This window comes from Balearica regulorum, chromosome 4 (assembly GCF_011004875.1).
Source record: "Balearica regulorum gibbericeps isolate bBalReg1 chromosome 4, bBalReg1.pri, whole genome shotgun sequence".
Lineage (NCBI taxonomy): Eukaryota > Metazoa > Chordata > Aves > Gruiformes > Gruidae > Balearica > Balearica regulorum.
The window spans coordinates 4,273,669-4,281,606 of record NC_046187.1 but is presented as its reverse complement, the minus strand read 5'-3'; the positions used below and the strand labels follow the sequence as shown (position 1 = coordinate 4,281,606).

General features: G+C 41.3%; 1 long non-coding RNA gene across 1 annotated transcript; it reads right to left on the bottom strand.

The window, feature by feature from the left end:
- Nucleotides 1–1,023: 1,023 nt before the first annotated feature.
- On the bottom strand, nt 1,024–4,455 carry LOC142601524 (uncharacterized). Its single transcript, XR_012835042.1, has 3 exons — nt 4,345–4,455; nt 3,247–3,356; nt 1,024–2,117 (listed from the first exon to the last, which is right to left on the bottom strand). It is a non-coding gene; the product is annotated as an uncharacterized LOC142601524 (long non-coding RNA).
- Between the last annotated feature and the right edge of the window lie 3,483 nt (nt 4,456–7,938).

The window sequence follows — 7,938 nt, the reverse complement described above, 5'->3', positions numbered from 1 at the left end:
ATGAGACGTTCCTGGCACTTGTTAACTGGGTCAGTATCAATTGCAATTTAGTACATGTGCCTTTTCATGCAATTAATCAGATATAGCAAAAAAATCATCGTGTCTTGGATTAATGATAATATCGGCTCTCCATTAGCCGCCGATACAAATCGTAGCAAGAGACACAGCATAGCATGAAAGTAAACATCTTAGGGAAGAGTTTGTGCACCTTAGAAGAAGTTGAGGATCTGAAAACTCTTTAACCTTATAATTAGAAACTCTGTAGCCTTGGTGGTGGGCAGATGGGAATTTCTGTAACAGTCACCCTAACTAGGGCCCGTGAGTCTAACACAAAGGGAATTTTTCTGGAGCTTCTCCAATATGGGGTGCAGTCTGGTTAGATGAGCTGGAACGGAGCCTCAAAGTTTTCAGTGAAGTTCAGCTTATTTTTAAGTGTGATTTTTCCTGAATAAAGTAAGATCTACGAGAGCAATCAAAACTGTAACATTCATGAGGTACAAGCATTTAAAAAATAGAAATTTAGGCAAAGTGTCGCCATTGAACAGCTGTAGACACATTCAACTCAGTCACCGTGTACATTTCATATGTTAGAACGTTATTTCCTTATAATGGCAAATTAACTGACAAAGAGTTCGTTATGACTTCATACAATAACTAGTTACAGATCTGCAAAAAGTTAATTGCTTTGGTTCAGCCTATTCTTTACACTACATGCACTGTAATTTTTATTTGGTGTAACCTTGTTTTCCTTACCAAAGCACACTGACATAAAGCCATTAAAAGGGGGACAACAATCAAGATCTTAATTTTATTGGCTGTGTTTTGCTCTTACATGACAGGCATTTGTCTGCTTAGGAGAACTGCTGATTTAATTCAGTAATATAAATACTTTTCCTTAGAAAAACGGGTTTCTGGACCAGAGAATATTCTATTAAAGATAGAAACGTAGGGAAATAAAATATATTACATTTTATTGGAATTTTCCTTGTCCTACACATGTAATTTCACTGCAGTATTTTGTTCTGTATGCAAATGTTGACAACTTCACTTTTTTTCTAATCTAAATAATTTCACATCGATCTGAAGAAGTAATATCCACATGGGAACTGGCTTAAAGCAACGAAAGAAGCTTTTACCAAATGTTCTCCAAGAAAAGTTGATGTTTTGAATATATTTGGGAGACAGGCACAGCACTGAACCAGATATTTCGGCTACCACATGGTGCAGTCTACAGAGACAAGCCAGATGTTTAGCGCTACTTCTGAGACCCTAGTATCTATGGGGAATTTTGCTATTTATTTGGAAAACATTTTATTTAAAAAACCCCACCAACACAGCAGCAGCATATAGCTTGTTATAGCAAATGTACAACCTCAAGTTTTTGAGAACATCAGGTTTTTTTAAAAGAAAGAGGGTTTTAAAGAGCACTCACACAGTTCAGCTTTAAAAAGCACAGCCTTTGTTGATCTAAAATAGCCTGGACCACTGTAGCCCAACTATTTCTGAATAATAGCAGGTCATTATTAAAAAGAAAAGAACCATAACACCAGACATATTACAAAAGAGGTTGTCAGATGTAAGCACTCTTAGGAATAATGTGTGGAGTCTCACATGTTCAAGAATAACTCCCGCAGAATAAGATGAGGAATATGGGGTTGAACTTTTTATACTCTTATGCTTTTTTGTTCTGTGTGAAGACAATAGCTCTGGATTTTTAAACTGTGGACTTATTTTTCAGCAGGCTGAAGATACCTGCAGTTTTAAAAGGTCACTGGAGTTGGTTGCTCATTAGTCTTCAGCCATGTTTTAAATAGACAAAAGCCAAATCATTGGCATTGTAAATTGGTCTACAATACCATCAGCATATAAAGATAAAAGCTCCGACTCTGATACTGATTTGCCACCATCCAGCAGTTACACTATTTCTAATGACACTAGAAAAACCAATATTCTTTACACACATACTACCTGCTGTGTTTTTCCTTTAGTCTAAAAACTTACTACAATTTGCTATAAACCATTAGCCTAGCCTACCTCACATAAACTCCAGGGTGGGAGGGAAGCTCACAGAATTACCACTGCCTTTGGTGTGCTGAGTAGTGTAATACTTTCATGGTCTGGGGAAAAAAAAAACAACAACAGTGAAAGTGGCATCCAGGATCTCTTCAGTTTCTGTTATTTACTTCTAAAATATAGTTCCCATTAGATAAGATAGCATTTCTATTCCAGGCAGAATGAAAGCTTAAAACTGATGACGTGAAGCCAGGGAACAACTGCAATACCACTTTCCAAGTGCCAGGCTGCAAATAAGGCTGTACCTGCAAAAAATACAGGGCATTTGTGCAGGCTGTAAATTAATAGAGAATTTGAGCTACTTTTTGCAGGTGAAACTGGCTGCAGTCAAACAAAGCAGGCTAACCGAGCCAGTCAAACCTACCCAGTTGAATGCACCTAGAGCAAGCGGGCAGTTCTTGCCGAACTCAAGCCATGGCACTGCCCATCACTGAAAAATAGAAAAACAGAGAAAACCTAAGAAAGGTTGGGGGCTGGGGTTTTTTGGAGGAGTAGGGAGTGGAAAAGAGGAGGAGGAATGATTGGTTTATCATCACACTGTTATGACTACAAACTTATCTATACTGCTTATCTGTACGGTGCCTTTCAGTTCCCTGAAAAACTTCAGAGCTGAGGGCACACGTCTCTGCGGGGACTAGACACCACGCCACTCTAGTTTAAGTATGCTATAATGGAAAATGGAGCAGGGATCTCAAATGGCCTTCAGCTGTTAACCTCAGGAAGCAGCTTTAAAAATATTATATTTGTTATTGTAGTTGTTAATAGTTTCCAAAAGGATGACTCCTAGGACTGCAAGAGCTCATTGACTTCACATGCGTACATCCTTCTCTGAGGTTAAATGGGAATCGTTCATGAGCACACAGCTGAGAGAAGAATTACCTAATGAAGTGCTCTTGCCTGAGCACATCCAGCTCAGCACTTTCTTGCGAACATAAAAAGGAGCTTTTAATGTGAAAATCTGTTTTTGTTTGAAACTCGGAAATGTTTATGGGAAATTCTGCCTCTAGGCTCCGAGACATGCACACGCATAAATGCACAGAGCATTGTTCGCATTTACATCATTGTGATCTCAAGGGGGAAAAGGTCTGAAAAACAAATCTGTTTTTACAAAGGGACTGAAATGAAATTATCCAAGTTAGAACATTAGTAACAGTGACAGCCAAAGGTACTTACCAAGGCAGAGTTTGTTGAAATCCACTCTGTTGATAGGCTCTTCCAAGAAACAAGATACATGAGCCGAAAGCATGCGTTTCAAAGTCAGTACTGCAGAACTCCGCGCTGAACTTCACCAGTTTAGCAACAAGAAAAGAGGACATTAGATAGTGACATTTCTTTTGGGAACTGAAGGGGAATGGGTGATGGTGACGTGATTACATCATGGACAACGTAACGTCCATGGTAGCTAATTTGATGATAAATTCACTTCTCGCTACGTGACAGTTCCACAACATATGAAGGTATTAAATAAGAATTCCCCTGAAAATCTCAACTGAAATTTCAGGTGTGACTCATTTGTCTTATACAGTGATTTTTCAGACCATATCTTAGAACGAGGCACATATAATTTTTTTAAAGTCTCATATAACTGCCAGCCTTCACCTTGGGAGTGTAATCAGCTTGGATTGCCTACCAATATTTAGAAAATTAGCTAGGAAAGATCCTGTTAAGCAATGCTTACAAATTTAGATTTGTATTTCTGGAACTTTTAATTTCTTATTGAGCTCTCGAGAATATGTAAGAAATGAACAGGCCAAACACATTATCTTCTGCATCTTTTCCCTACTATGCAACAGGAAAACAACAACAATAGCAACATTCACAAACTGTTACAAAATAGAAGATTCGTACATGATTGTCTATTCTTAAACCACGAGGGAGTGAAATACAAAGACAAGAGAGACATGAAGTCAGTATTATTATTAGATTTAAAAAAAAAAAAAAGCAAGCAAATACTTCAAACTTGTCTGTTAAGCAACACTTTGGGAATGCTTCCCTTGCTTTTCTAATTGCTTCCCCATTGGGAAGAGGGTGGAATGCATGTGTTGATTTTACTAAAATTTCCTTCTAAAAGGGCTGTTTAACTTTTAAGAACCACTGAAACACAAATAACCTCGCTCAATTTACGTACAAACTACTTTGACAAGCCAAATGCCTTCCCTTGGCAATAGCTGAAGCAACACAGCCTGTGTCTGAAGCATTTCAGCTGTCCTGCTCATCCAGCGCTGCTCAGACCCCTCCCAGGCTGCGGTAAATGAGGGTATGGTTACTTACAATAAAGCTGGGGAGAAAAGTCAGTAAATTTTAAGCCTTCAAATGTCCAGTCCCAATTTCCTTTTTGACATCCTGCTTCAGTAAAGCAGGTATTGATGACAGTGAGGGGAACTGACAGTGTTTGTTATTCACCTTCTTTTAGTTGTTCTGTGAATTGAAAAAGTGAAAATACTTATTGGTGCACAGTCAGTTTCCATTAAAAAGCGAATCTAGCTCCATTTTGTTTTTACTTTTTATAAGTTTCTGACAGAAAATAACTCTTCTTTTTTTCTTAATCCATTCACGGACCCTAAGTCTGCATAGAACCTCACACTTTTTACATAATTACTTCTAAAGCCTTCTTCCATCATAGCACGGCTGCCTCTTTAAACCACTTCTTACGTTTCTCTTCCTCTCTTAGTCTTTGTTGACGACAAGTCAGCTTTAGGCAGCAAATAGTGTAGGCAAGACTGCCTGTTCCCTGGGAATCCCCTCTGCAGAGAGAACAAAACAGCTTCGCTCTCTTCTCCGAGAGCGGAGCTACGCAATCTAGAAAGGGTTACCGGCTTGATTTGCAGGCAGAAGTGCCTCTCCATCCTTCCTCCCGTTGCTCCGCAGCTGTGTGTTTGCCAAGCAGGAGAGTCAAAGCTGTATCAAGAGCATTCCCTAAACACCAGAAGTGAAGGAAAAACTAGCACAACTCTCTGGTGCATTAGCTGTGACACTTACTTGGGAAGTGTCATTTTATTCAATATTTTATTCAATATTTAATCCTAAGGTTATTTAGCAGCTTGTGCAATATGGAAGGGAGGAAGGAAAAAAAAATCACCAGCATAGATACAATTAGCGAAGACTTCCCATCACCACCATCATTCATCACCAGCCTTGAGAAATCAAATCTTTTTATTCTCTCCTACTCGTTCCACTCATGTTTAGTAATTCTATGTCAAATACAGCAGATTCAAAAGGAGTGATTGGGAACTACTTTTTTTTTTAGGTAGCTCAATGATTAGAGAGCTGTTTTGAATGGTGCGAGCTCTCTTTTGCCTTAGCTAAGCTACACACAAGCATTCAAGCAACACATCCGGTGAAGCAGGAGGAAAGCCTCACTCTTTCTCCGCAGATTCTGGGGACCAAAAAAAAAAAAAAAAAAAAAAAAAAAGTATAAAGGAAGGGCTTAGATACGTACTCCAGGAAAGGCTGTTGATCTCACTAACATGGAAGTACCAGGAGTCAGGCAGCCTAATGCTGTTGACGGACAGCCTAAACCCTTTTCTAGTGGCCCAAGCCCCTAATCTCAAGCATCTTCCTTCAGAGGCCCATAATTCATAGGCTCTAGCTCACAGGTACGGTCAAATCCACAGGTAACAAACATTTCTGTGGCACCACACATAAGCATAACACCTTATTAACTCACACTTTTCAAGAGCCTTCCCTCGAGAAAGGCTGTAAGTGTCACGGTCTCTCTGAGAGCAGCACAAACGTGTCCCCGTCCCAGCGCGACGTTTTGCTACTGCAGGCAACATTTCCTCAGCGGCGCTATGGAAAGGAGCAGCTGCCATTGTCACTGCGTATCATCTGCCTTAACAAATACTAGGGAACCACTGCCAGGATTAATCCCTCTCCTGACTCTCGTAACATGTACAGTGAGTCTTCTCCTTGAGCAGCTTTTTCTACTTATCTCTATTTTTTGCTACAGAAGCCATGTCTGCGCAAGCAAGGGATCGTATGGAAGAATGAATAGGCTCTGATTTATGCATATCATATCAGACAGCCTTTCAGAGGCTCCTTCTGGGTCAGCATGCTCCATTATTCTCCAAATGTCACAAAAAGGTATTTAAGTCAACAGGCTGGAGAGCACGGATTAGCGAGCAGAGAAAGAGACAGATATCAGAGCAGTCGCTGCCACCGTGGTAAATGCTGCACACCCACGCCTCCGCTGGCCCTCTCTTTAACAGCGGTTGGGAAGAGCGCAAGCATACCTATTTGGGATGGGAGCTGTGGATGCCAGCTGGACCTGCCTTGCTGTTCCTACCTTTCTCACAACTATTTTTGACGAGCTTGAGGCCACCAACACCCACGGCAGGACCTGGAGACCTCAGCTCCGAGGCCACCAACGCAGCCTCCTCGCCACCAAGCTCCGGATGAAGATGCACGAGCTGGGACAACCCAGCCTCACAGCTCCTCCCGTTCCCCATTCCCTCCTTCATACCTCTCCCATGTCCTTCCTTGCCCCAGATGCCCTCTCTCTAGGCTGTCCGCACCTCCTGTCTGACCCTGCTGGGGGCTGGAAGGGGGGAAAAAAAAAAAAAAAGAAAAAAAAACAAAGGAAAAATGCAGATCTATTCTGCCTCATGGGTGAGCAGTTCACCCCCTGCTTCCCCACCTCTCCTTCCCTCGCAAGCACAGCGTGATTCACCAAGTTTTCCCTCCGGAGCTGTGCCTCTCTCGCTCCACGGGTGGCAGCCCTTGAGTCCGCACGTGGCAGGAGCTGATTTTAGTTGTTTCTGGTGGATATAGATTGCAATGTAGTTCCCTGCTTGTGCTTTTATTTCTGCTGTCACAGAGTGCCGCTGCTCTCCCTCATTCTTCCACAAATCCTTACTCTCAACTACATCATCATCTTAACCCAACGCTTTCTGCCAATTTTTGCAATATAAAAATAAAAAATAAAAAAGCTCTTCCAGAAAACACAAAAATATAAAGCAACGTTACAACAGAAGGCTTGTAGCAATATTTATAGATTTATAGAATGAAAATGGCTCTTGTGCCGCTAGGTTAAAATCCAGGATAGCACTCACAATTTGGGTTTCTGTATGTTCCCGCTGACCTGTTCAAATTCTCCCCAGTAAAGGTTGAAAGCAACCATTAAAGGCACTTGTGGTGCAGTTAAAAGCGTATTGGAGCGGGTAAGCTGGGCAGTTGCGGGGTGTCTGCTGGGCAGGGGAGACCAGCAGGCAGCCCCCTCCTGCATCTCCGGGAGGCTCAGTCCCTCCCCACGCGCTGCAGGTCCCGTCGCCTTCCGCCACTCACCGCCCCGGTCCACAGTAGGAGTGCTCGCATTTATTTTATTTTATTTCCAGGCATCAGGCTTGTATTTGTTAACTACTATCACTAACTGATTAGACACTGAGCAGTTCCAAAAATACCAGTGATAAATTTCTGTCATGTGAAATCTGACATCTCAAAAAAAAAAAAAAAAGCATGCACACATGCAGGCATTTCATAGCTTTTTAATATTAGCGCCAACAATTATTTATGCTTCACTTCTTACACTTTTTCCGTGTTTTAATTATTTAGAGTTCAGCCTGTTCAAAGATCTATTTTATTTTACTTGTGATATTTACTTTTTAACTGTCACACCTTCTTTGCCACAGCTTCACACATGCTGCAACTTCTAACTTACTAAGAACGCGTCAAGGGATTTGATGCTGGTACCAAGACACAGATTCACTCATCCCGCAGTCATTTTGTTACCTTCAAATGCCATCGAGGTGCCCCGATTTGAGTCCTCTCCTCAACCATTGCTCAGGTAACCTATCTCCATTTTTCTAGGGAAAAACCTAGCAAACCCAAACCAAAATTACTTTTGAATATTTTTCAGAACAAAGGGAT